The following is a 6415-nucleotide window of genomic DNA, read 5'->3' as shown; positions in this document are numbered from 1 at the left end:
AATATATTAATATTTTCATTTTATTCTTTAGGTTTTATCATATCATGAAATTATTCTTAAATTTCAATTAAAATATATCTAATATTTTCCATCCAATATATACAACCAATATTTTTTGCCACGTCTATGGCAAGAGCGTTCGGTAATCTTCGACGTGCAGCTAATTCACTGAACAGACTTTTCAGCTGAATACCTCTCCCATAACTTCTTTTTTTGTCCTTGTCGCGATGGGAACATAAAAACAAATTTTCAGGCCAAGACATATCGATATAAACACGTTTATTACGTAGGTTTTACGTTATCGTAGGCCAGTCTGTTATACACTTAAGAATGTTTAGAGAAAAACGATGCTCTTAAAATGAGGTTATATCTTTGTCACTATGGTATAAAGCGAATTTATCAACAAAAAATTATCGTTTTTAGATCAATGTTTGTTTCGTTCAATGAACTTCGGTAATTTCAAGGTTGCTTCGTTGCACACAATATTAGTAAAAAAAACTACTTGGAACCGAACTATAAGTTGCATAATAGTGTTTAGAAAAGATAGTTGCGGTAACTAGAGGTTATAGGTAAAGGTAATTGACACATTTATACTCATTAATGAGTAATTACTTTACGCGTACTATATTTGATGTTTTATTTACTTCTATACAGTTCTCTCTATATTTTAGATGTTTCGGAATTGTAATTAGGTATAAATATATAAGCAAATGTTAACTTATATTTTTTATCAGTTTTCCGTTCAGATATTCACTGTGTGGGCACGGGTAAACACGACAAATGAAGCTCTATTTATTTTACGGGCTTATCGTAGCTTGCAGGATTTACGTATAAAAGGTGGTATTGTTTTTCAAGATGCTACGCACATCGAAAATTCTAACTTAAAGTTTAGTTTACATCCCGTACTTTTCGTTGGTGTTAAAAGCATCAAGATTTGTTTATTTAGAACTGTTAACAAGGTGTCAAGACTAATAATTGTGTGTGTTTAAAAGATAAAGATAGAAGAAAGGAGAGGAACACATTCGAGATTTATGTGTTCTATTAACAATACCGACTTTGATCGTCTGAATGGAGGTCTACTGAGAGCGTCTCGACGCGAAACGTCGTCGTCTCTTTTGAAATACTCCCCAATGACCGGCGCGTTGCCTCCCAACATCCTACCTACCGCCCTTTCGCAGAATCGATAATATTATCTAGTTATTTGAAAGCGACGTTGTCAGATTCAATATAATCTCATAGCAACTAATATTTTATAAAATATTATAGACGCGTATTAAAAATTAGAAAGAAATCTTGGTTGTTCCCCTCCCTAACTCTTTCCTTCACTATCTTACTTCTAGATTTATTAATCTATCAATTTAAATGTATCTATCAACAGTTTTTTATTAAAGTTTAAATTGCAATTGAAAAATTTATAGCATGCGTTCTATTAAATCGTCAATTTAGAATTGCCAATGAAGATTTCATGTTTTGAAAACATCGAAATATAATTACTTAGAGCGCTACAAGTTTGTTAATTTAGATGAATACATTTTCATTCTAATGATGTATTTTATCACATTTATTATATACTAAAACACATTGTTTTTATCTGTTTAATTTATTTATTGATGTATATTTGAGAAAATTGTCATTAGAAGGTATATAAAATGTACATTTGCTAAATTTTCAATATTTAACAATGGAATTATCATTAGTAAAAAGATATTCCGAAATGTACAAATTTGTATAGTGACTTATCAAAATTTATCGACAATCAGAAAATATTTTTTTCTTTATGCCTTAAGTACTCATCTTATGCATCTAGAGGCAGAAAGAATGATTCGTGCATTGTTAGGCTTAGGCGCATATTGAGCTGTGTGGCGCAGTCCGGAAAGCACAGCCCATGACAGCATCGTCCTGTGGGTGATGAGCATGTTGTTAAAATATTTGGATTATAGTTCTGAGTCGGATTCGGATGAGATTTATTATTGCTACTTCATCAGATAACATGAGAAGAAAAAGTGAAGAAACAGTGACTTAACTCAAAAAAGGAGTTCTTATGGGAAATTTGTTTTAACGAAAAAGTTGGGTAACGAAAGGTTTATAAACGACTTTCGTCAAAGTTCACAGGATGATCCAACCTCCTAGATTTCTCGCATTTATTTACTTTTTATATATTTGCTATAACTGATATTATATAAGATGTCCAAAGGTGGATTTAGAAAGTCTACGTTCGTTGGCGTTACGTTCGATTTTACGTTGGAACGTGAACGCGGGCATTTGTGTTTAACGCGGGCGTGTGCGTAGAAGTTTATAAATTGACCTTAATTATGCGAATGACAGAATTGAGAATCGAAATTTCGGATTCACAACAAAAACACCCCAGTAATCGACAGTTTCATTACCATGTCATATATAGATTTACTCATATTGTTAAATATTCGATTTGTAGGAAAAATTGAGAGTCGTGGATCTGTTCCATAAAGCCAACATATATTTGCGCATTTGCATACAGTCAAAACTTGGTATTGAAAACTATGGGATAAGAAAGACTCTCTGGGTTGCTCCTTATGAACGTACATCGTCATTTTTGCATACATAATCACTTGCCAATTGAAATCAAATCGATATCATATTTCGCAATAATTTGAAGGCATATTTACTGGAAAGTGCCTTCTACTCTGTAAATAATTAATTAATTCCGGGCATGCTGCTTGAAATTTTATTGTATTTGTATCTTTATTTAGTTATTTTTAAGTTTATTTTTAGTTTTCACAAGCTTTTGTCCACAAATTTTGGCAATGAAATATTTTTCTGACTCTGTTTTAAAAGAAATTCGCGCAAAAATTAAGAGCTTTGGCTGGTCTGAGAAAATGACTGTTGAAATGATTACACAATTTGTATTGAGTTTTCAAGTTCCATTCATTCGAAACGGAATAGTACCTGCCCCACTATAGCCCAAATTCTTGTTTCATATATGGATTCAAATATATATTGCTGATAATGGTAGCCCCTCAACTTTATTATATACATAAAAAATTTTTTTCAACCAGTGGGGGACATCTTTCAAAGTATTCCCATTCGAAGGAATACCATTTTTCGAATGGTTGTTCCAGTTCCTGAAACAGTCCTCCAAGTCGGTTTTTACAAGTGTCTTTGTGGTATTTGACGCATTAGCTTGAACAGACTCTTTATCATTGTTTTGATATCCTTTGAACGATAAAGTACGATAAATATAGTTTCGTATATATCACAGTAGGATCATTCACAGGAGATCATTTGTGAAGAATATCACCCATACGAATCCGAGGAACAAAACGGCTTCAGAGCAGGTCGATCGACGATAGATAGTATTTTCTGTCTATCACAAATAATCGAAAAGAGAACCGTAAGATCACAAGAAGTGCACCTACTATTGGTAGACTTGAAGAAAGCGTATGACACAGTACCTGTCTCAAAATTATGGGAGGTTCTGGAAAGAACGAGCATAAATACCACTCTAATAAAGGCTATAAAAGAACTATACAGAGACACAACAGCAAAAATAAAAATAGGTAACAAGGTGACAGACGGCTTCAAAACAACCAAAGGCTTGCGACAAGGGTGTTGTTTATCCCCAACTCTGTTCAACATATACATAGATGAAGCCCTAAGAATTTGGAAGAAAAAATGTAAAGGAATGGGACTAACTATTGGGGAGAGCACCTTGTATACACTGCACTATGCCGATGACCAGGTAGTGGTAGCACAGGAAAAAGAAGATCTGGAGTACATGTCTAGAAAACTTATAGAAGAATACCAAAAATGGGGTCTACAGGTTAGCACGGAGAAGACACAATACATATGTATAGGATCAGAAGATTCACCTGGGGATTTAGATCTAGAGGGAAAAATAATTAAAAACTGTAAGGAATGCATATACCTAGGTGTAAAACTAACAACAACAGGACGAAACGAGGAAACAATTAGGGACAGAATAACCAAAGGAAGAAAAGTAATAAGAGCCCTGAACTCAGTGCTGTGGCAAAAGAATATTAGACCAGAAACAAAAAAGAGAATATACAACGCCATTTTTCAACCAATAATTACATATAGCTCCGAGGTTTGGCAACTTACAGAAAAGCAAAAAAATAACTTAAATGCAGTGGAAATGGATTTCTGGAGGAGAGCAGCAAGAATATCTAGAACAGAACATACAAGAAACGAGGAAATAAGAAGACAATTGAAAGTAGAAAGAACTTTAGTAGAAGATATAGAAAAGAAACAGTTGATTTGGTACGGACACGTTAAGAGAATGGGAAGAGAACGACTACCAAGAATAATATTAGAATGGACCCCCACAGAAAAAAGAAAGAGGGGAAGACCACCTAGAACATGGCTACAAGGAATCACTAGAGCAATGTCCGAAAGGAACCTAGCAGTCGACGACTGGCAAGATAGACAGGCCTGGAGATTAGGAACCCAAAGGCGTATAACGCTATAAAAGGGGATATATATATATATATATATATATATATATATATATATATATATATATATATATATATATATATATATATATATATATCACAGTGCCAAATGAGCAAAAATAGACCGTTATTTGTAGTCAAAAAATCGATTTCCTTGCCCATTTCGGACATAAAAAATCGACAACACTTCACTATCAATAATTATAGATAAATATCAGAGAATATAAACTGAAAATAAACCAAAATTTGTTGCTAATTAGTGGCTGAAGAGCCCTACTCAATTTTTTTTATTATTTTTAGTCTTTAATTGAAATGTGAACCGGCCATGTATGCTGTTGGGATTATGGATAAGGTGTATTTATGAAAAAAAAAAACTAAATACGTTCTCAATTGTTTTATTGAACTTATATATAACGTTAATGCTCGGAGAGAACTAAACTACCTTTTCCTAACCTTAATACATTTTGAATTTAATTCTATTCAATTCTATACATAAACCTATACTTGGTTTTAAGACCTGTAGCTCCCAAACCTTTTTTTTTCTTTGTTTTAGGATACTACTACTATATAATACCAAAATATATTCTTGGTCAAGGTTATAATGTGTTTAACAGATGGTTCAAGGAAGAAAATATTATAAAAGTGCAATATCTTAAAAGAGAAAGATCTTTGCATTCAATATTCCCACACATCCTTATCTCGAAAGCCATCTTTTGAACATCTTTCTTTATTTGAACTGAAAATATTCAGTTATGATAATCTTCCCTAGTTTCGAGCTCAATTTTTCTGCTATTTTTGATGTTATGTTTTTTTGTAATATTTGTAAATGTTTCTGCTGCCATGTAATGCACGTTTGATAAATAATTTCATAGAATGTCAAACTTGTGTCTTATTATCAATTCATTTGAGTGACGAAAAATATACATGGATAATTGTTTAATTAATTAACTAACTAAATGATTGTTAGAATTATACTTGAACATTTAAATTCGTTTATTTCTAACAAATTTCGAACTTTTTCCGCCGTACTATTTCTACGGATGACATTACCTAGATCTGGCATCGCCGCCTTTAGTTTTACAGCCAAAACAAAACCCAACCAATAGTTAAAAAACAATAAGTTATGTTTTACCGATAAGCAGAATAAAAAAAAATGGTAAAAATTTTTCTGTCCATCATATCAAAGTTTGAGCCTTAATTTTTCTAATTTCATCAAAATAGAAAATGTTACTGACGCGATCGCGAATTGGAGGTGTGTTTCTGAAATATTTCAAATTAATTTTTAAACTTGTGTCGGTTTTTTGTAAGTGAAAACATGATGAAAAGTGTTAAAAGAATATCGCCGGATAGATATATTGTACGATGTACTCATTGATTTTTGTATTTGGCACAAGAACTGCTTCGGTTTTAGGTTAAAAACGGCTAAATTTTCATTCAACACTTAAAAGTATATGTTGAGAGTTGTTTTTTGTGCCGTTAAAGTGCCGGTGGTAGTATCTAGGTGAGTACGCTAAAAATATTAATGAATGGTTATATAGTAAAGCAGTATACGGTGTTGTAAGTCATCATTTCATCAATAAAACCTTGAATAATTGTTTTAATCTCAATTAAAAACATTAAAGTTTTTGTGAAATTATCTTATACTTGTAACAATACTAAATTTAATTAAAAAATGTTCAATTATATTTACAATATTCATTAAAGATATTAACAAATCCATTAGTTGATAAAAATTGTTATTGAAGCACCTAGAGGGCGTCACATGTATCACAAACTGCTTATTTATCATGACATTTAGTATTCGTGGAATATATTGTAATATGGATAGCACGCAAGGGAGATATTTCCAATTTTTTAATAATACATCCACCACAGAATGGCAAACATACGAGAAAAAAATAATATTTTTAAGAGATGATTTTAATAAAGCAGCTGTGATGGCGTGGCAATAAAAACTATTAGAA

The 6415-nt window shown here is 32.0% G+C and overlaps 1 protein-coding gene and 1 long non-coding RNA gene across 2 annotated transcripts in view; both read left to right on the top strand.

The window, feature by feature from the left end:
• Window positions 1-286: 286 nt before the first annotated feature.
• Window positions 287-5373, top strand: LOC130898577 (uncharacterized). Its single transcript, XR_009059907.1, has 3 exons — window positions 287-363; window positions 424-575; window positions 5005-5373. It is a non-coding gene; the product is annotated as an uncharacterized LOC130898577 (long non-coding RNA).
• A 187-nt stretch (window positions 5374-5560) lies between these two features.
• The window catches only part of LOC130899133 (caskin-1), a 142795-nt gene continuing 141940 nt past the window's right edge, over window positions 5561-6415 (top strand). The window contains exon 1 of the mRNA XM_057808913.1: window positions 5561-5952. The gene's annotated coding sequence lies outside the window, so the exon portion shown is untranslated. The remainder of the gene's footprint in view (window positions 5953-6415) is intronic.

Source organism: Diorhabda carinulata, chromosome 10 (genome assembly GCF_026250575.1).
Source record: "Diorhabda carinulata isolate Delta chromosome 10, icDioCari1.1, whole genome shotgun sequence".
NCBI lineage: Eukaryota > Metazoa > Arthropoda > Insecta > Coleoptera > Chrysomelidae > Diorhabda > Diorhabda carinulata.
The sequence above is the reverse complement of the archived record's forward strand: the minus strand, read 5'-3'. Positions and strand labels throughout refer to the sequence as shown.